Below are 23,210 nucleotides of genomic sequence, written 5' to 3'. Positions count from 1 at the left end.
ATTATCTTTAAAATGAAAAATATTAATCTTTGGACTAAATACCATAAAGTGGTTCCAAAGCTATCTGAAAAATGGAACATTTCGGGTTCTCCTTAACAAGCAGCTTTCAATACTTGAATACTACAGAACTCTCTGTTAGGTCCACTACTACTCCCATATTCATTAATGACTTCCCCGAATAACTTCCAGCTTTGACATTACTCTATATGCAGATGATATTCACCTTCAGCAAATCCATAAAAAACTCCAAAGGTCTTGAGACACAACTGCTGCCGTCCTTCTCAGAACTGTGTTCCTGGGCTGAATCTAACAAACTTCTGACTTACCACAAAAAATTAATGTTACACTGTTTGCCTCACACCACAGTTACCACACCTACCAACTGTAGCCACTACTGATAATTACAACAATATATATTTTTTTCCAACAAACATCTTTAATAAATGTTCACACATTACATAGGCAATCTTACATTTATACAAATGAAAAACAAATAACATGACACCACTTTAGTTGCAAACAGTATACACCACAGACACCATTGAAACAACTGTAGCTGCAAACATTATAGATCAGTTATAATCTATCCAGTCATTGTCAGTTAAGCATTATATGGCTCATTCAAATCCTGCCTCTTAAACCTCATTCTTGCTCTGCATATATTGCGCTTACAAATCCCATTTTTTCCTATGTAGTTTCCTCCCCCCTTTTCTAAAGATCCCATTTCCAGTTATTTTATCTCTTTTACTATATTCACTATTTCTAGTAAATTTGGTCTAAACTTTGATTTCCATTTTCTACTAATTGCTTTTTTGGCAGCCATCACAATTAGACTCAGGAAGGCTTTATCATGTCTAGGCAATTCCGATTCAGTATCATAACTCTCCCAAGTCAATCCATTCTGCTCACCCAACATCTCTGACAGAGTGGTCTGCAGGGAATTCCTAAAGTCTGCCAGCTCATTACACTCCCAAAAATATGTTCCCAGCCACTTCTTTCTTGCCTGTCTCACCTCCAACACTTGCTATCCACCTGATGAAAAATTCTTTGGCGTCTACGTGGGGTATAAAAATATCTATGTAAACACTTGCAGGCAAATATGCTAAATCTTCTAGACTTTGTTGCATATTTGGGAGATATACGTATATCCCCCCATTGTCTCTTTGTGAATTGCTTATCCAATCTCTCTTCCCAATCCTTTCTAAGATCCTCTGATTGATTCTTATAATTATCATGCAGTAAGCTTTACTAATTATTCCTTTTTTAATGGCAGTTTCTGTTCTAGATTCTTTTACAAACTCTGCCAGTGCTGATCTTTCATTTAGAACACCTCTATTTCTTTCTCTTTCTCGATACTCTGATATCAATCCTTGATAGGGAAGGCAATCTCTAACCTGCAGTCCAAATAAATTCTTGGCCTCTTCCCATTCTATTACCTTTCTCTTTCTAGTTATTTGCTCCCAATACCTTGGTTCCTTTGCCAAGTTTCTCCAATAAATTCCAGCCTCCTCTTTCCCATTATCTGTATCCCTGACCACAGTCATCCCTACCGGCAAAACCTCTTTTCTCCATTCTCATGCTGGTTTGGTTCTTAGAATACTCCATGTTATTTTATGAATATAATACTCTGTATATATTTTTGTTGTTCTCCTTAGGAGTCTGCATCCAAAAATCCCAATCTCTCCTTATTTCTTGATAATCAAAACAAAATTATTCCTTGTGTTTCAGAGTACAGATACCTAGGTCTGATCCTTGATCCAAATTTCTATCTCTCCTTACACTCTGACAACATTGTTAACAAAGTACTCTCCTAACTAATCTCTGCTATGGAATCTTTTACCTTCTCTCTCCAGTGTTGTTTGCACAGATATTGCTAAAAACATTCTCCTCCATAAACTGGAGTATGGTTTACCTCTGTTAGTCTTTCACTCAGCTCATAACACTCATAGGCTGCAGATAGCAGAAAACAAAATTTGCAGATTTTCTCTACTAGAAGACTCATATTTGTACCAGTGCAGTCTTTGAAAGATATTGTACTGGATATTAGTAACAGAAGGGGCAAACTACCTACCTGGCAGTCTAACATACAAAGTACTGAAGGAAGGTTACTGCCCTTCAGTGAAAAGAAAATGACTTATTATGGAGCATATATTGCCACTAATGAATAGCCAAGATAACAGCATCTCCTTAACTAGGCCACCATTCAAAATTGTCAATGGAGAGCATGTCTTCTCCAGAATCAGTTCAGCATTATGGAATAAACTACCTCCTGAGATAAAAAGCCTAGATTCACTACAGGGATTGAAATCATGTTCAGAATACCTTAATAAATACTCTACTTGTAAGTGTTTTAAAGACAGTGGTTAAATAAAGCACCTGTACATTCCAGTGTGTTTCAGTTTTCAATTTCATGTTTTCATAATCACCATATTTGAGGTTTGGAGAATTTCAAAGAAAGTTTTCAGTTTTCTAAGCATATTATGTGTGCATTAGGTATTTTAGCCAATTTTGTTTTCAGACTATTGGGTGTACATAAGGTATATAGTTAACATTAAGTGTACATAATGTGAATAGTTCACTTAGGCTCCCATCATTTATGGATAGTGAGTTGTGACTGTATATACTACTTATGGATTTCACTTATGTTTACTTGTTTATGTATTCTTAATGTTCTATCTTTTAGCTTTTCCATCAGTCAAATCACGCATCTCCTTCTTATGTTCATTTATAAATTCACTTGTGACATTTCTTATACTATAACATTGTCTCAGTTTGACTTTGATACTTGTTATTACTGTATCTCAACTGTTTCTTATTCCATAGGAATATATTTTTCTTCTTTTATCCTTTGTTAAATTCATATCTCTTATTCTACATTTTTGCTTATTACCTGGGTTGTGGCTGAAAAGGATCTATGGACCAGCCCACCTACCCAGTTATCAAATTATAAATAAAAAAAGTGGTCAAGGCTACACTACAGTAGCTGTGGAGGAGATAATTCAGTTAAGCCAGGGATATGAGGCACCAAGGCCCCCAGATGCCATGGAATCTAGATGCTGTAAGGTACTTTTAGTAGCTTTTTCCCAGTCATTTTTTTCCAGTGATAGTCTGGGCAAAGCCATAAGGCAGAAAAAAATTCAGTCTTATTTCAATATAAATAAGTTGTGTTCAATGCTTAAAGTTCAAATCTAACAAAACAGTTCTGAATAAACTGAGAAGACAAATGCCTGCAAGGGTAGGTATATCATACCTAGAAATAGTACATGCCTCCCTATCCCACTCAAAAAAGTATCCTTCATTTACCCTCTGGTGTTCTTTTGGGATGAAAGTAAAAGAACAAATGGCCATAGCCATAAATTTCAAGTTATTGCTGCAATATGCATACACAGCATGTCTTCATACACCCTAACTCCAAAATACATACACCTTCAGTGTACCCCTCATATTTTTGACTGGACTATATTGAAAAAAAAATGAATGGCCACTATAACATATTTCAGGCTGTTGCTGTTGGCCATTTATATATAGCATGCCTCCTTATGGATCCTCCCAAAAGATAACCACTTGTATACATATGCAATATTTGATTGCTAGGAAGGTAACAAAATAATTAAAATAATGTATTCTGATTTGCTGATCTTACACCATAGAGTGGATAAGTTGTAGCAACCTTCTGTGCATACTTTTGAAGCTCAGTTGTAAGAAAAGTTAAAGAAATAATGACCACAGTGTCCCCAACCACCACAGAAGCTATTGGAATATTCTGTACATATCTCTGAATAGCATGCATTTTAGACTTGGTGGGACCCAGGGCAGATTTTGAAGATGTGGCCCCCCTTATTAAGTCTGTGTCAAAACCTCCTGATATGGTTGTGTTTTGGGGCTATCAGGCAGCTGGAAGCTCAGAGGGGCTGCTTGTTCTGTGAACCACATAACCAAGCACTGGAAAGTGTCAATATTACTCACTGTGCCACTGTGTCAATGATCAGTTGTCTGCACAGACATCCTTTCTAGGCCACCAAATATAGAGGTTTATTGTGTCCAATGTTGATGTTTATGAAAGAAAGTGAAAGAAATGATGACCAACTTGTTACTGTTTGATTCAAAGCAGCACTTCTGCTCAACACACACATATATACGATTGTAAGCCATTGAAATTATGGCATCAGACTGATTTCTGCCAGTACTATACATTGTGTGCTACTGCTCCTTTTATGCTAGATTAGATACTGTTTAATTTTGATCAAAAAAACTTGAATAACTCATTTTTATCATCAGACATACTCTGTACTCATCACCTAACACTACTTTATTGACAGTGAGCATCTCAGATCTCTGACTATGATTTAAAAAAAATAACACAGTAAAGTATTCAGACTTGATCCAGATGAATAATAATCTTGTATAGCCAGATTAATGACTGTTTAACTTGATCACAATAGCAGGGTCATTCATTTTCATCCAGAGACAGCCACCCATATCCAGCAGTTATAGTCACAATGTTCACTGAGTGCATTTCAGATATCTGATTGTGGTAAAAAAATAATGGCCACAACCATGTATTTCAAGTTTGCTTCACACAAACACATAGTAATCACAGAAAAGTACTTTAACGTACTTCACACAAATGCACATTCTTTCAGATTTATGCCTATTTAACCTGACTAAGTAACAGCAAGGTTAGTCAATTTCATCAACAGACCACTCTCGTGGTCAGCAGTTACAGCCACTTTGTGGACTGTGCCCCTCAGATATCCTGTTGTGATAAAAAATATCAACCCCAGGAATATATTTCAACTTTGCTTCATGCAAACATATGCACACTAGTCCTGAAAAGTCAGATTAATGATCTCTTAACCCAAGCAAATGACTGCAGGGTCAGTCACTTTCATCCACAGACAACTCCCACATTCAACAGTTATAATCACTTCATTGACTGTGTATACCTCATATGTGTGACTGTGGTAAAATGCCCACCATTTTGTATTTAATTTGTTATACCCAAATCACAGTAGCCACAATAAACTATGCCAACTTATTTCACACAAATCCATGCTAGTCCTGGAAAGCCAGATTGGTGACTGTTTAACCTAAGCAAAGAACAGCGAGAACAGCCATTTTCATCAACAAATAACCCCAGTACCAGCAGTTATAAAACTTGTGTTGACTGCATACTTGTCAGATGTGTTAGTACTGTAAAAAATGGCTACAGTAATCTGTTTTAAATGTGCTTTATACAAACAGTAGCCAAAAGCAATCACAATAAAGTAATCTTACTTCACACAAGTGCACACTTGTCCCATAAAGCCAAATTAATGACCATTTAACATGAGCAAATGACAGCAGAATGAGTCACTGTCATTCCCAGATGTCCCCATACACAGCAGCCATATTGTCAATTGTGTAACCCTCAGATATCCTGTTATGATAAAACAGGTCACAGTAATGTATTTCAACTATGTTTCACACAAACAGTAGCCACCATAAAGTATCTTAAATGTCTTCAAATAAATGCTCATTAGGCCTGCAAAATCAAAGTAATGACTATTTATCTAAGCAAACAACAAAGGTAATAATTTTCATCCACATAAAGCTCTCCAATCCCAGCATTTACAGACTGTTTGTTGACTGTGTTCCCTTCAAATGAATAATTGTAATAAAATAGAATACAAATAATGGCTGCAGTATTCATACACTCAACAAACGGCCACAGAAAAGTATTAAAAAATTATGACTGTGGTAATCACACACACAGTAGCCAAAAACTGGAAATTATTCCTAAGTGTTTCACATATATACAAACCTTAATTCTGCAAAGCCATGTCCACTGCATATATCTGGTTGCCTTTCAGGATAAAATATATTTGTCTGCTATAATATTGACTGTTCTGAGGGAGTTGCACCTTGAGCATAGCATTGCTTTGCATATCCTCACAATACCACTGACTATGGACTCCTACTAATGTGCCACATCACAGCCATCAGATCGACTTCCTTGTTCAAGTTTTCTGGGCTTCTGCTTCTTGCTGGCCCACCCACATTCTAGACTAATTAGAGAGCCCCAAAAGCCATTTCTTCTGGCTGTTTAGATCATGGATGGGACAAAGCATAAAGCCACCTTCCTTATAGGGTGCTGAAGATATTGTCATTTTGAATAAGGACACTGCAGAACTGAAGTTGCATTTTTTCTACCATAACTTTACCTTAAAAATATAGTTATAAAACTGGAGAAAAGTATTTCCTATGCTGAATGTGTCCTAGGTGGTTGCTTAGTTCACCTCCCCAAAGGCTGTCGACTATTATATTCACAATCTTCCACCAGCATTCAGAGTCATTACTACTACTTAGAATGTGTTTCTGGTAAGTGTGGTCTTTTTCCTGCCTTGTTTTCAGCTTTGTCCCTAATTCATGAAGTGAGGGGTTAATAATTATAGTTGTCAATGTTTGAAAAAGATCAGACTTTGGGATGTCATTTGCAGCCCCTCAATCAATGGGCTTTGGTGGGAATACATCTAATGAACACCAAAACAGCATTTCCATTACCCCTCCACCTACCAAATGAGTCTTCCAACCCATCACGTACACTCACCTATCCAAATGGATGAACATTTATGAGCAGAAGCCTGTGTTTCACAACTTTTCCCTACCCCACAGAAAAGGAATGTGGGGTGACAGAAAAACCAAGGCAGAGACATAGACAGTCAATGATAAAACTACATATGGTCCCAGAGAGAACGTTCCATCTCATTTAGTCAATTATTATCCTCTCATTTTGGTAAAATGAATGATAAAAGGCACCCAAATATATATATATCTATATATATATATATATATATATATATATATATATATATATATATATATATATATATATATATATATATATATTGGAAAGAAAGGAAAAAAAGAGGAAAGGGACATGAACACAGACAACCAGAAGGGTTAGTAAGACAGCAAGCATTAGTAAGCTGTGATACATGAACAGTACCACTACTATTGCCCTTAGATCTAACTGTAAAAGATGGAAAAGGTTAGAGTTGGGAAGGAAATGTAGACTGAACAATGAACTGAGACACTTGGGTTTTAAAATGCACAGTCTGTTTAAATTGGTCTCATCTATCTAGATCTGCAACAATTCATTTTTTAAAAGGTAAATCCTGTCTAGTGAGCCTGGCAAATTTCTTTAAAAGGGTAAAGCAAGGTCTTGGCATTGGTCACACAGTGCACACAGCCTACCTTGATTTGGCCAAGGCATTTCACACCATCCCCCATGCTAGCATAATTGATAAACTAAATATGTTACAAATAGACCCCTATGTGGTAAAATGGATAACAAATTGGCTAAAAGACAGAACCCATGTGATATGAGTTGCAGGGTAGCATTAAAAATCATGAAAGTGTTAAGTGGTGTCCTGCAGAATTCAGTGCTGAGACTGCTTCTGTTCATTATTTTCTTCACTGACCTACAGCTGTATGGGTACCCAAGCTTCAGATGACTGCAAACTGGGAGTTATCGTCAAATTTCCCTCTGACAAGTAGGTGCCCTCCAACAGGAACCAATACTTACAAATGCCTGGTGGCTAAAAATAAATGCTAAAATGTAACATTGTTACATTTGGCAGATAAACCATTCCCTCAGCATATAGCACTGACCAAATAACCCCCAAAAAAGAAAATATACTCAAAGACCTCAGAACCTGGATTGAGAATTTCCTCGCTTTAGTTTACCATGTAGCAATGGTTGTCAGGAAATCCTTCTATTAGGCACAGCTGATCATCTAGGGAATATCGTCCGGATCTAAAGATGTGATTGTCTCCTTATATTTGACACTGATAAGCCAGTTATGGAATGCAATACCACCTTCTTTGGGATGTACCTCGCCAAATATAATATAAACCAGTGAAAAGATCTCTGGGCTTCCAAATCAAGAGGATCAAAATCTTAAAATTCCTAAGCTACCAGAAAACACTAGAAGCACTGTCCCTCTTTTCCATGTCTTATTGGCTCATCAGAAGAGACCTATAACGTGTCTTTTGTGTAATCTGGGACCCAGTAGTCCAGGACCTCTTGTACCTTCACAAATCAAAACAAGGGATCTAAATATGCCTCAATAGATCAATAAAACAAGGTGGACAATTAAATTCATGACTCAGGAACTCCCTTACCTCTTGACAAGACTCCCATTGCAGATAAAGCAGTGTGATACACAATCTTCCTTCAAACAACACTGGATAATTGGATGGGTAGTCATAAATTTATCCCAAGCTTGACTGGCCTAGCCCTCCTTAAGAGGAGAGAAGAGGTACAATCTAGTATGAGAAATGGCAAGATTTAATGATTGTAAAATTCAGTAGTCTGGAACATTCTGTGATCCCAAAACAATATAGTCTTTCTGGTCTGGCACTTACAATCCCACACACTGTATTCCACAAGTCATATTTATGGAAAATATAGAATTAATATATTTAAATGCAGAGCTGCATGGAGAACAGCTCTTACACTGTAGAGTACAGGAGTCTTCTGGTTTGGACAGTTTAGAATGTTAGTGCTGACATGCAGAAATATGGCAGCTTTAATACAAATATATCTGCTGGTCACACCTCACTGATCATACCTCATGCTCAAAGAACTATGTTTAGTAGTGTGTGTGTGTGTGTGTGTGTGTGTGTGTGTGTGTGTGTGTGTGTGTGTGTGTGTGTGTGTGTGTGTGTGTGTGTGTGTGTGTGTGTGTGTGTGTGCACATGTGGGGTAAACTACTGGTGGATGAAGACTGAACTCTCGAGTATTATTTGCCTGAAGTTTAACCCACTTAGAATCAGAGTTCCTCCAAGGAAATCATTGTTGGTAAGTTGTGTCAGCAGTGATGCCCTTTTAAGGATAATTTCCTCCTTTTTTGACTTAATGCAACCATAGAAGTGATATATACACACACATTCAGGAGGTGCATCAGGGGTGTAAGGGGGCTTGCCCTCCTGCAAAAAACACTTAAAAATAATTTTTTAGGCATTTTTTTCAAGGGATTCCGATTCTCTTCAAGTCAGAATTCATCCACTCATAGTGGAAGCAGGTGTCTTTGTGTATGTCTGTCTGTGTGTACATGTATAGGTGCATGTATGCCTGTCTGGACTATGTTAAAAAGTTCTCCTTATATCAGCATAATGAGTTCCTTCATTTTCAACATTTCAGACTTGATTTATTTAATATTTGTTGACCACATAGGTGTGCTGGTCCAAGGACATTTCAGCCACGATCCTGGCCAAAAGGCAATATTTGGCTTAAGAGCCAATATTTATAAAAAGTAGCTGAGCAAGTTCTCAGTAGTTGCAAACATTTACAGAGAAATTAAAATTATATTGCATTAAAAAAACATGTAACAGAATTAAGAGTATAAGTTATTAAGTAATGATAAAAGTAAGAAAAACATTTTCCATGCCGTAACATGCTTGGAACATTTAATGAATGTGATATTACATACATTTTAGCAGTAGGTTAGTATGTTTTTGTGCATTTTTAACTACAGAATTATGTGATCTTGGAGTGCAATGAATGTATTTTGTGGCACATCTTCACTTGCTTATATAAATTACAAGCTGCATCACTCTTATGGCACGCGTTCTGATAAATTTCTATAATTTATATATTTTTCTGTATCTAAACTTCATATGGTCAAGCTGAATGACAGAATAGTGTCAGCATACTCTAATTTTTACTTAGTCTGAGCATGATTTACATTTGTTTGCATATGCTAGTCAACTTGTCCAGGTTTTGCATTTTGGATTATTATGTCTGTGACTTTGCATACTTATGATTTATAGCTACTCTGCTCTCAACAGTGCTGCTTTTAGGTTTCTAGATTTCCTAAGGGCAAGCAGTTATTTTAATACCCTTTCTTCAAATGCATTCACAGTGTGGATAGAGGGTTCCCTTTTCTACACAAAATAATTATGCACTTTGCTAAACTGAAATAAAGAACCATTACAGTAATAAGAAATTGATACTAACAGGATAAAAGTTACACCGTTGAGTCACTGGAATTTTCAGTGTTTCCATTAGGTAAACATTGGGCCTGTTGGGTAAGTCAAGTGGATTCACTCTTTGCAGAAATATATTTAACTTTTATTACCTGTAAAACAAAATTATGAAATATGAAAACTATGAAACATGAAAACTATGAAAGGTGTATACTATTTCTTGCCATGCATCCTTTTAGTGTTATGCATATTACCCCTTTACATACCACCATGTTTACAATCTCTTTCACACTTTAACTCCAGAACCTCTTTATTACCACTTATCAAATACCCCTTACTTGCTCAAATGTAAGCAGTCTGGCAGAAAACCTGAAGTTAAAATATTCAGACTCTTGTATGAGGGTTATCTAAGTGAGAATCGTTATGAAATTAAAATTCTTTTAAGATGTATGCACTGATAAAAGAAATTTCATCTCTCTGATTCATTAAATTCCATTCAGCTTATGCCTTTCCTACAGTCTTTAAAGGCATTGTTTATTAAAGTACTCCTAGCTGGTATGTTGAGCTGGAAGCAAAGGATGGCTTACTGGAATATGTAAGTGTAAAACTGATAAAATAGTTGGCAGTTTCTGTCACCAAATGTTAATGTGCAACTAATCTCACCAGTACCCACTATAATAAGCTCTTGTAGCATTATATTCATGCCAGTGACTCTAAAATAAGAATGAATAATTTTGTTTATTCTGACAAATGGGTGGAAAGGCCTTGAAAATGCATTCATACTGTGCAAATCTATTTTTTGAACTTCTGTTTAATATCCATCTTCTGTTTATTCACTTGACATAATTACAAAGTGGATCTAATTTTGAGAGACTGTCCCAGAGATTCGTTGTTGAAGGTCTAGGGTTCTTGCCCCAGATTAGAGCCAAAACTTCCTTTTCATATTCTTTGATAATAAGTACTTAGGAAGGCTTATTCCTTAAATCAAAGTTTTATATAAACTCACTCTATGTACCTCTTTTATATAAAACTTTTTCTGTTGGGCACTTTTCATATTATTCTTCCAGGTTGAAGAAATTGTCTTCAGGTCATAAACTGTATTTTCTTAACTTCTGCTGACCTCCTGTACAAATATGAGTGACTGTGCCTAAAAGCAGATCACAAAATTAAGTCAAGCAAATATTTCTAAAAGAAGCAATGCTCGCCTGCAAAAAATATCAGTATTGTACCTTTGATAATATCTATCTAGCCATCCATATGTGTTTATATATCTGTATCTATCTATCCATATATATGTGTGTATAGATATAGATATACATTATACATATATACACACACACACACACACATTTTATATATATATATATATATATATATATATATATATATACACACACACACACACACATATACACTATATATATATATATATATATATATATATATATATATATGTGTGTGTGTGTGTATGTATATATATATATATATATATATATATATATATATATATATATATAGTTTACTATCAAAATGTCACTGTTAAAAAGAAATTCCCATATGTAACATCGAAGGAAAGAGGGAACGTAAAAATATACGTCAGGACAAAATGTCGAATCTGCTGAATGAATTCAGCAGATTCAAAATTTTCACCAAACATAGCATGTAATGTCCATATAGGAGTGAAATTCCCAAACCTCACATTACTTTTTTGCAGGGGGGCAAGCCCCCTGCACCCCCTGCTAACTGTATAGTCCAACTCCACGATCACACTATAATGAGGAAAGGGATGAATATCCCAAACTGCACTATACAGTGATCTCTCTGCAGTACTTTGAGTTCATATCAGCGAATACACAGTAGCATTCACTGATATGAACTTTTGAACATGGAATGCTTGTGACGACCATGCCCTGGCCCAGCAATCAAGGAGCCTCAATCCTCACCACTAACACCAGGGAGGTCGTCTCATAGAAGAAGAAAGGATAACTAATACACACAGTAAAGTACAATTTCCCTTAAGTGCACACAGAGATCACAGTCAGTCTGAGGCTGGCTGCACCCTTGCTCACCAGGTCCCCAATAAGACCCCCCCACTGGCACAGCTATAGGGTCCAGGTATCAGCCTAACTGGGCAAGCTAGAACCTCCAGTACCCTCTCTGTCCAACCAGTGCTTCGTGTCCGTGCCAAGTAGCTGACACAACACACACACACTTTGAGATAAGTATTTATACAACTTCACAGACACTCCTGGGAAAGGCTGACACAGATTCTCCAGCTGTGCCCCTTTGCCCAGACTATACGGTAGTAATTACTGCCACCACCCAGTTAATAATATCAGCTACTAAAAGGCCCTTAAAAGGGTGTCCAATTATTACTGTGCAATATTATAATCCAATGGTAGTATGACTAATCAGTCTCAAGGCTTTTTGGAAGGGCTTATTACAATAAACTTTATAAATATATAATGTACTCTAAAGCATACTTTTTCTCTACATAAATCAGCCACAGGTAGAAGGTTTTAAAATATTTAATAATAAATAATTAAAACACTACACAAAATAGATATCTAAGAGTTCAGAGATCACACAGAAGCTCAAAATAATACAGTAGGACAGGTCTGATTTCAAAGAAAAATACCTAATTAATCTTTAATAGCTTTAACTATTCCTACAAGAAATCACAGTGCTAAAAACTTACATGTGAGCATAAGCAGAGTACTGGTAAGTTAGATATCAAGATCAAAATGCTTTCAGTCTCTTGTGAGAGACAGTTTATAAAACATCATTAACAAACATGTCTCTGGGTCCTCCCAAGATTACATCATTTTTGGCACTTAGGTTTTCCCAGTATTCATATTGCATCATCTTGACACCTGCTCTGAGTTCCCAGGCTAATAGAAACCCCATTTACATTATTTATTAAGCTAACACCTGCACAGGAGAATACAACAATAAAAGGCATTTCACATATATACTCTAGCAGAACCAAAGCAATAAAGCACCTTCCACATGTACACTCTAACAATTATTCTTTAAGTTAAGACAATAGGAAGAATGTGTTCAGCTTGCCGCTCTGGCACCATTTTTTTAGATAATTGTACTTTCAAAGACATTTGAAATGCTTGGCTTGGTTTTCCTTACAGCAGATGGCAATGTTGCAACAATCTTGAAGTTCACATTTTACAGTCATTTCTTTCATTTAAAAACACAAGCCTGTATTTTACATTTATTTATATAAATGATGGAATTATATATTAAATTCTATTTGACTAGGCTGGCAGCCTTTGCCCATTTCTCCCCAATCGTCACAATGCTTAGCAACCAGAAAAATCAAACCTCTGTCTTTAGATTTTCTGTCTGCAGAGCATCTCCATTTATTTTTTTGACAGTAAACATTTTATATATATATATCTATATATATATATATATATATATATATATATATATATATATATAAAATATATGTTGGAATATGTAAGAAGACCATTGGACAAGCTCCTACATGCAACCACCATGCTTTTACCCTTCTTCATTCTTCTAAAGTTGCCCTATGCTTAGATTTGCCATCATTCACCATGTCAGTTGTTGTTGTTCCTCCCTAATCTCCCTTTCCTTTTTACTCCTAACCTCTACCGTCTATATCCTAGGAATGCTTTATATCTATATGTAACTTTGCATCCTAACTTTTCTTCATTAAGTACATACCTATTGCCCTGGCGCTGCCTTCACGGGCTGAGTCTACCCTCTCTCATCAAGATTACATTTACTTGTCTGACTTCTTTCTCATGATTTGAAGCTTCTGTAACTAAACACAATATCCCAGATGGAATCTAACTACTGCTGTGTGTGTGAGTAAGAATAATTCTGAGTATCTAGGGTCTACATCCCTAGCAATATACTTAAGCATTCTGGTTGACGTGTTACTGCTTTTCTTCATTGTGGCATGTTTTATAGCCTAGGTTGTCATGATGACCTCCAGGAAAGTTGTATACCAGCTGGAATACTGACACTTTGCAGGGCAGACATCTGAGGTTGGCACTTCAAAACACTAGGAGTATGATTTGCCAACACCCAAAAGTTCACAGTCAGATATGGATCAAAAACAGGGTTATGTCCTGGCTGTTCTTAATCTCATGCTTCTGACCTCTAGATGTATGTCTTTAGGTTTCTGGACTTATGGATTATTTCACTGACTAATGATACATGTCCATGTAATGTTCACTTTATTCCTTGTTATAATGAAGTGTAGAAAATTTAAATACTCTTTGGTACATTGAATCTTTCAATATGTTTGTTAAAGAACTACCATGCATCACTGTGCCAGAAATAAACTTTTCTGAAACTTCTTTTATCATGGGCTGTACTGGCTGTAGTTTATTGAAGGTTGGGCACCATATAAACCTTTGTACACCTTAGTAAAAGAAACTTTTGAAGTCATGAATCCTGTTAAGTACAGTGAACTTGGATTCACTTATACTTAATATAAGGGTACAAGGACTGCAGCCCCAGTGGGATGGAACAATGTGTATTACTTTAAACTCCTATGCCTTGAACCCCAGTTACTACCTAACTGCCTAAATTATCAGCTTGCCATGAGCTTAGTGAATACAACCAGCCTCATCAGTCCTCACTATTGCCTTCTGGTTGTCACCTGCAGCCAGATTAATAATATTCATGTGTCACGGGTTGATGTCTGATATGAAGTACTTGAGAAAGGTTGGACACCTGTTTTACCTCATTTGTCTCCTGTACCTCCACTGATAAAAACTCTTATCAGCACTCTTTGAACCCTGCTTCTATGGCATTTCTCCACTAGTTCTACAGCTTGATCCCTTACCATAATCCATCTAATTTCTGTAATGGATTATTTAAGTTGCAGAAAATGGAAGGCCTTACAAATGTCCACATACGTCACATTCACCAGATTTTCTTGGATTACTGTAGAAATGGGTCCGTCATAATACTCCTCTTAATTAAATGGCACTGCTGCTACTGCTGCTGCTGGCACCAAAGTCAGAGAGTTCAGCTCAGGGAGCTGCATTCAGTCACTTGTAACCTCATTTATTTTACCTCTATGAGTAGCTGGGAGGCCTTACTGCACAAATACACAGGAGAGATCAACAGAAAAATCTTTGGTGGAATCACAAAATTAATATTGTACATACAAGAAGAAAGATGTCCTAATTCGTTTTCAAAATTATCTAGGTCATAAACCATGTCTAGATTAAATAAAGCATAGAAACTACTTACCTTTCTTATAAAATTTTCCAGATGTCTGTATTAAACTTAATTACAAAAGCTGAAAGCAGCAATAATGCATTATTACCTCAGAAAATTGGAAGAAAAAAATAGTGAATGTTATAGCTTTCACTAAACAGTGAGATGGTCACCTAAGCAAAGTGTATAGCAAATGTACTTGCAAATAAGCAACATGCAGAATTCTAAAAATCAACACAGCTAATGAATTTGGCAGTTACGTTATCTAGATGGCGTATGATCTAAAAGAAAATTGAGGCTGTAAGTATCAGCCTAAGAGTATATTTTTGTTTTTAACATAAACTTTTTTTCTTGCTTAGAATGAGGTATTGTGTTTGGAGTGATAAAGAATAATGGGAATTTAAGACTGTGGGCATATCTGGAATTTGTGTTGATTATACTTGAAATTAGAGGAAGAAATAGAACTGATATAAGTAGAAGAAGATGACATAGTTCATATAGAGTAATGATGCAGATGTTGCATTTGCGTCTGTCTAATCAGACTGACGAATTATCATTTAATAGATTGATTGACTGCCTATATATGTTTATGATGATGTATTTCTATAATTGTGCTGTATATATGTATATGTGTATATATATATATATATATATATATATATATATATATATATATGTATATATATATATATATATATATATATATATATATATATATGCACATACACACACACACACACACACACACACACACACACACACATATACATCAAATACATTTTCTGACCATAATAGCCACTGACCTCCTACTGAATGTCTTTAATTTAGTAAGCTCATTGCATTAAAATAGGAGATGAGATCTATTTTATTAGGCATTTTAGTATTTATCAGCCAATTAGTCCTATGGTAATTAATTATTCAAAACAATGTCCTGACCTATGAGTTGCTTTTATGGGAAAATGTTTGTTCAAGAGCACCAGTGGTAATTTAAGTACACATGGTTCCCATCACCTGAAAACTATTTCTGGTATAAACATGAAATTTATGTGCCTGCTGCTGTTAAAATCTAGAGTTTAAAAGTTAGCAGCCTTTGGCTAGTACTCAAGATGTTTCAAATATATATTTTCATATTTTCTTAAAATCAAAAACTACAGTTGGATCATACCATTCAAATGTCCAAATTTTCTCAGAATAAAGTGTTTTGGCTTTTCTTGGTTAGGAGTCACCACAGCGGAACTCTGGTCCGCTAATGATTGGCACTGGATTTTTTTGCCTCATATTTTGGTCTGTTCCTCCTAAAATTAGTGGTTATCTAGCAACTTCTCAAGGACTGAAATCACAGAATAATTACAAACATATGAGGTTCAGGCTTCATGCCCTTCAGAAAATGTATACTAATACAAAGCCTTAAAGTCTGTCAACTGTATAAGTTTATAAGAGCAATATTTAAAAGTCCTCCCTGTTATTTGGGGCATTTGCCCCCCATATTTTTAGCTTTGTTCAGAATTCTTGGATTAAGAGGTTGAGAGTTATGATTTGGCTGCCCATCCCAGTAGCAAGTAACATATAGCTTTACAGATGGAAATTATCTGTAATAGTTGTTTGCAGACAGTTTTTTTTTTCTGAGATAATATTTTGATGATTTCTACTTACTTGTAACTATTCCTACTTACTGTTAAAACTCAAGAATGATGGCAGACCAGCAGTTCTAGAGATTCATGTCGGCTAGCATCCTTTCAGTTATAGAGATTCGTATCGGCTAGCACCCCTTCAGTATCCTGCTTCATGGAGAAATTATAGGGTCCATTTAAGTATCAAGATGATGTTTATCTGAATGGAAAGTAAGGCTTAAATAGGATTGGCACAGAGGCATCACTGGCTACTTCATTTTGTAGATCAGACATTAACCTCTGGCATTTCAGAGGCTTGGGTGTCAGAATTTTTCTTTTTTGTAATCCAAAACAACACATGAGATGCTAGAGATACAGAATTGCAAAAGCATGCCCTAACGTAGAATCTTGGAATGAATCCTAACAGAGACCGTGGGAGGGCTAACATAACAAGTCTCATTAAAAGACAGGCCCATGCAATAGACACTAAAATATCCAAAACAGAAGACAGACGGCCTTTTTTGCCAGAATGTCAATGCCTATCTTATTGTAGAATCTATGCTAAACCATTGAGTGGCAGTACTAACCCATATCGGACTGTTCTCTTACATAATTTGAAAGTCAAACACAAACCTGTTATTTCATCAGAAGGCATACTACTCCTAGACTTGATTATTTATTATTTATTTATTTATTTTACATTTGTTTCAGTGAAAGTCCTACTAGACACAGGTCCTTTTTAACAGAGGCCTGGGGAGAAAAGCTCCAGTTATAAGAAATACAAACACTGTAGAAGTTTACAAATATGCAAGAAATGACATGATGGACAATAACAATTCTTTAGCGGTAACATTTCATTAAAACGACAGCAGTATCAAGTGCCACACCATTCAGGTCCAGACAGATTTATATAAATACTGTATTTGAAAAGAGAGGCTTTATATACTGAAATGGTACATTCTTTCACAATGCTGTAAGTTTGCAAAGTTAGAAGATGACACCAGACTGTACTTTGTGGTATCAAAGTTAGTCTCTAAAGATGCGTTCACGCTAAAGAAGAATGTCAAAGATTCTTTCATCTTGAAATAATAGTGCTGATATTTCAAACACGTCTCATTTTCCAGCATCTAAAGCAACTCTAATGTTGAAGTGTCACTGTTAACATTTTTGCAGATCTGTTTATAATCAGTCATATTTCTCACAGGTGATAAACAGAATCAGGCATCATAGATGCTAAGGAGTTAAATTCAGAAGCTAATCTTATATATATTATTCGTGCTTATGTTGAAACCACATAATTTCTCAGGGTTCAAAAGACAAGTAACCAAAAATGTATTAATATTCAGTTGCAAGAAACCACCAAACAGCTAAATCCATTGCTAGTGGATGTACATTGACAAAGCTCTGTAAATAAAAGTAAAGTACATCTAATATCAGCAGCTTCTTCTTCAGGGCATAAGTAATATGCATCTAACAGTCTCTGCACAGATTACAGAAGTGCATATCTCTGCTCTGTAAAGTTTTGTTTCCATGGCATATCTCTTTCAAGGAGAAGAGGAATTATATGCAACTGTACAAGGTCTTCTGCTGAATTAAAAACTCCTGTAATGTAGCCTGGCAGTTATATAATGTGACCAATGACCATGCCATTAGGCAAAAATGTTAAGTAGTTGTTGTTCTTCTTCTTCTTTCAGCTTTTCCTGGTTAGGGGTCGCCACAGCGGAACTCCGGTCCGCTAATGATTGGCAGTAGATTTTTACAGTGCTGAGGTGCCAGCTCTATGCTCAACCTTCAACGAAGGCACGCCCAGTCACGCATGTCTTTCGAATGCCACTCGACCGCGGGGAGGACATGCAGACTCCACACAGAAGGCGCTCCAGCTGAGAATCTAACAGGAGAACCTCTGATTGTAACCCTCAAGGGTTCAATGACAATACAATATAACGTGATCTATCTTCACTACCTGTTTGGCTTCAGTATCTAGATATGACAGTTGTTTGACACCACAGTTTATGCTTAAGGCCAGACAACCAGTTCTAAGCTTCAGCCACAAATTTACACTGTAGTACCTTATCTAATTGTGTGAACCTTTGTTTGTAGTATCAGGTAATGAAAGGGAAAATGCATGCTGGCTTTAAGGAGAAATGGTTTACCTGCTGTAAAGGTAAGTGTTACTCATCTAGTCAGAATAAAATAGATGAGTCTTCGTAGGTTCTGTTCAAGCAGTTTTATTATGTACAAACACATCAGGATGGAGGCTTAATAACTTTAATTTAGATAAACGTATAAACAGACTAGCTCTTACACTCACACATGCTCACTCTCTGGCTGCAGTTTCAAAATGGCACTGAAGCTAGCACGTGCTTGCTGTCTATATGCAGGTAAAGTCCTTGAAACAATTCTTAAAGACACAGCACACACTCTATTCTACATTCTCCCTCTTTGAGAAATAAGTCATGCAATGTTGACATTAATTGGCATGCTTGTAAAGAAATGGTAGGTACCCCATGACAATCGAAGCAAACCTCTTAAAATCAGTTGAAAAATGTACTTCTTTATTCCAACAAAAAAGTAAGTGCTTTCACGTCTCCAAGGACGCTTCTTCAGACTTTAAAACTAGATACATATAAACAATTATGTCCAGCTTGCTGTGCATTTCACAATAGGTCTAGAAATAGTACCAAATCGTGTGACATAAAAAATCAGAATTAGGTCTAGCAATTGGGACTGTGCTGAATGTTCAACTTTAGGGACATCAGCAACATCATCAGAAATGGAAGTAGAAGAAGAACATTGTCTGGATTGCTCTGAGATTTAGAGTCTGTATCACAGGAACAATGCTGTGATATCAATTCCAATACAGGAGGAATCTGTCTACGATTTCTCCTGTACTCCACACCCTCAGATTCTATGAAGTAGGATCTCGGCTCAGTACAGATACCTGTTACTTGACCGATCCAGTTGAAACCCTTTGCCTTTCATATCTTCACTGTCTCTCCTTCTGATAGGCAATATTGTTCTGGTTTGCCTAGATAGAAGTCTCTGAGAAGGCGAGCCAAATATATCGTCATAGGGTATGTTTCTGAGATTAAGTAAATTCACAAAGACATCAGTATTGTCACGCTTTGACCTCTCAAGCAATTGCTTTTCACTCTGTACTGCACAATCAGCTAGTCCATTTGACCGTGGATATTCTGGACTACTAGTAACATGTACAAAGTCCCATTCTTTTACAAATTTCTGAAACAACTGACTAGTAAATTGAGTACCATTGTTAGAAATAACTTTGTGTGGACTACCATGGACTGAGAAATGACATTTCAACTAGTGATAACAGCAGTGGATGTTAGGTTAGGTAGTAAATCAATCTCAAACCACTTGAATATATCAGTGGCTACTGTTGACCAAGGTAGTTCAGGAACTTGACTTAGTTGAAGTGGTTCTTTTTGCAAATGCGGTTTAGTACTATTGCATACTGAACAAGAAGAAAGTACTTTATCAAAGTCTTTTGCAAGAGAAGGCCAAGTACTAGTTCTCTTACCCTTCTTTTGGTAGATTCAGAACCTGGTTGACCATGATGCAAAATGTGGACACATTCATGTTGTAAGGAAGCAGGAACAACAATTTTAGGACCTTTGAAAATAATGCCATCTTCCATCATCATCTCATCTCTGTAAGGAAAATAAGTTTGCACTTCAGGTGGTACACTAGATTGCTTTGACAGCCGTCCAGCATTAATGTAGTGGTTAAGCTTTTGCAAATTTGGATCAGTCTTTATATGCTGTTTCAGCTCATTAAGTCTTGTGGTAGAAAAAGTATGCACCTCCATTATGACAAAGTCATAATTTTCTGCATGAAGCTGTTCCATTTCATTTTTGTGTGATCTGGATAAGGTATCAGCCAGATAAAGAAGTTTGCCTTTTGTATAGACCATTTTGAAGTTGTACTTTTGCAAATTGAGCATCATTATTTGTAATCTCACTGGAGCTGAATGCATAGGCTTCTTTAAAATAGTAACTAGAGGTTGGTGATCAGTTTCAATCTGAATAGCACGAACATAGATATAATCATGAAACTTTGAACATGCAAATACTATTGCCAAAAGTTCTTTCTCAGTTTGAGCATATTGAATTTCAGTTTGGGTAAGAGTTCTTGATGCATAGACTACTGGTCTGCATTCTTGAAGAATAACTGTACCAAGACCACATTTTGAAGCATCACAGGAAAGAGTTATTGGTTATTGGTTTATTGACATCATAGTATCTTAATGTAGGTGGGGTGGCAATTTTCTGTTTAAGGTCTTCAAATGCTTTCAATGCTATTCCAGCCAAGACCATGTAACATTTTTGCACGTCACTGCTCTCAAAGATGCTGTCAACTCACTGAAGTCTGGTATAAACTTGTTTAAATAGTTGACCATTCCATGAAAACGCTATAGAGCCTGAACATTATCTGGTGCAGGTATCTCAAATATGGCTGCCTGCTTGGACAGGTCTGGTTTCAAGCAAGTGCTAGTAAATAAATGACCTACATATGCAACTTCTGGTAGTCTGAATTTGCACTTTAGAGGATTGAGCTTTAAGTTCACTTCACGTTCTCTGTCTAGAACTCCCTTAAGGTTTCTGTCATGCTCTGCTTTACCATTCCCTCCAAACAATAAATCATCTAATATTATGGCACGAGAATAACCTGAAAAATTTTCTCTATTGCACACTGAAAGACTTCACTTGCTGAATTTATTCCAAATGGCATCCTGAGGAATCTATATTTTCTAAATGGGGTACTGAAAATAGTCAGTAATGAGGATTTGACATCAAGCATCACTTTCCAAAATGAACTTTTTCATCTAAGACAGAAAAAAACAGTGGCATTTGGTATTAGGGCTGTGACTTCCTCAACTGTATGCATTGGATGATGTGGTCTCTTTAATGCTTTGTTCAAATCTCTTGGGTCAATACATATTCTGATTTCATCTGAGCTTTTCTTGTAGGCTGCTACCATGGACGACACCCATTCAGTTGGTTTTGTGACTGGACAAATTACACCTTGCTGTACCATTTTATCCAACTCAGCTTTAACTTTATTCTGCATAGCTATCAGAACTTTTCTTGCTGGTTTGACCACTAGACTGACCTCTGGGTCTAACCTCATGGAATACACAACTGGAAGTTTGCCTAACTTGTCATCGAAAACATCAGCATAAACTGAGAAAATGGCTTCAGTAAAATTGGTACCAGGAGATGTGCTTATATGATTAACTTCTTTGGTAAAAGAAAGCAAATTCATTCTTAAACTGTCTCTAAGACCCAGTGATGACTGCACAGGGCTTCGGACTACATACAATATTACGCTGTAACAGTTTCTAGTCAAATAACATGAAAGCACTACTGAGCCTTTGCTTTGAATTTCTTCACCTTCATAAGCAACAAGTTTTGCACGACTAGCCACATTAAGTTGCTCACCAGCTCTCACTATAACAAATTTGTCTGCTGACATAACATTACACTTTGAACCAGTGTCTACATTGAGCTCGATGAATTTACCATTGATCTGGACAGTACAAAACACTTCATTCTTTGCCAACAAACTCACTACATCAATCTTTTCACCAATTACTGATACACCGTCTACGTAGAAAGTAAAATTCAAGCTCTCTACATGATCAACTTGCTTTTTCAAGTGACTCTTCTTTATAACCGTGTGAGGTTTACATGATGTGCAAAACTTTTGAAAATGGTTCAATTTTTTACACTTGTGGCATTGCTGATTGAATGCTAAGCATTTCTCTCTATTAGACTCATGATTGGCACCAAAATTGCGACGGTTATTAATAAAGCTGGATTTGGCCTTTGCTGACTCACCCTTGTACTGCACTGAGCATGTTCTTCTCTTAGAACTTGCTGGAAAACTATGGGACTTTCCAGCCAAACCCACAGGGGCTGCAGCTGCCATGTGCTTAGGTCTGTTTCTTCTACCCACATGTTGCATACTGTCTGCATTTGCTCTGGAGTCTGCTGAAACCATGTTCTTAACACTTCCAAGCATACTCGTGTGCCTTTCTCTAACTTCATGAATTTGACAAATTTCAATAGCTTTGCTCAGTGTTAAATCACTGTCAAGAAGCAAAATCTTTCTCACTGCAGCACTATTATTATTACAGTTTTTCACCTTCTCCCTTATATACTGCTGGTGCATACACAAATGAATGCTCTCTTTCAATGGCCTTTGAAACAGCTAGGTTTAGCAAAATGCATGCCCTGGTGCATGCATCTTTATCAGAATAAGCTGCTTGTATAAAAATATCATACACTTGCTAAATATTCTCCAATTCACTGCAATATTCAGATCAAACACCAATGGTGATGGCTTTCAAAATCTGTTTGCCGTATTAATACATACCAGTGAAGGCTT

This window comes from Protopterus annectens, chromosome 13.part0 (genome assembly GCF_019279795.1).
Source record: "Protopterus annectens isolate FY-2018-M chromosome 13.part0, PAN1.0, whole genome shotgun sequence".
NCBI classification, from domain to species: Eukaryota; Metazoa; Chordata; order Ceratodontiformes; family Protopteridae; genus Protopterus; species Protopterus annectens.
The sequence above is the reverse complement of the archived record's forward strand: the minus strand, read 5'-3'. Positions refer to the sequence as shown.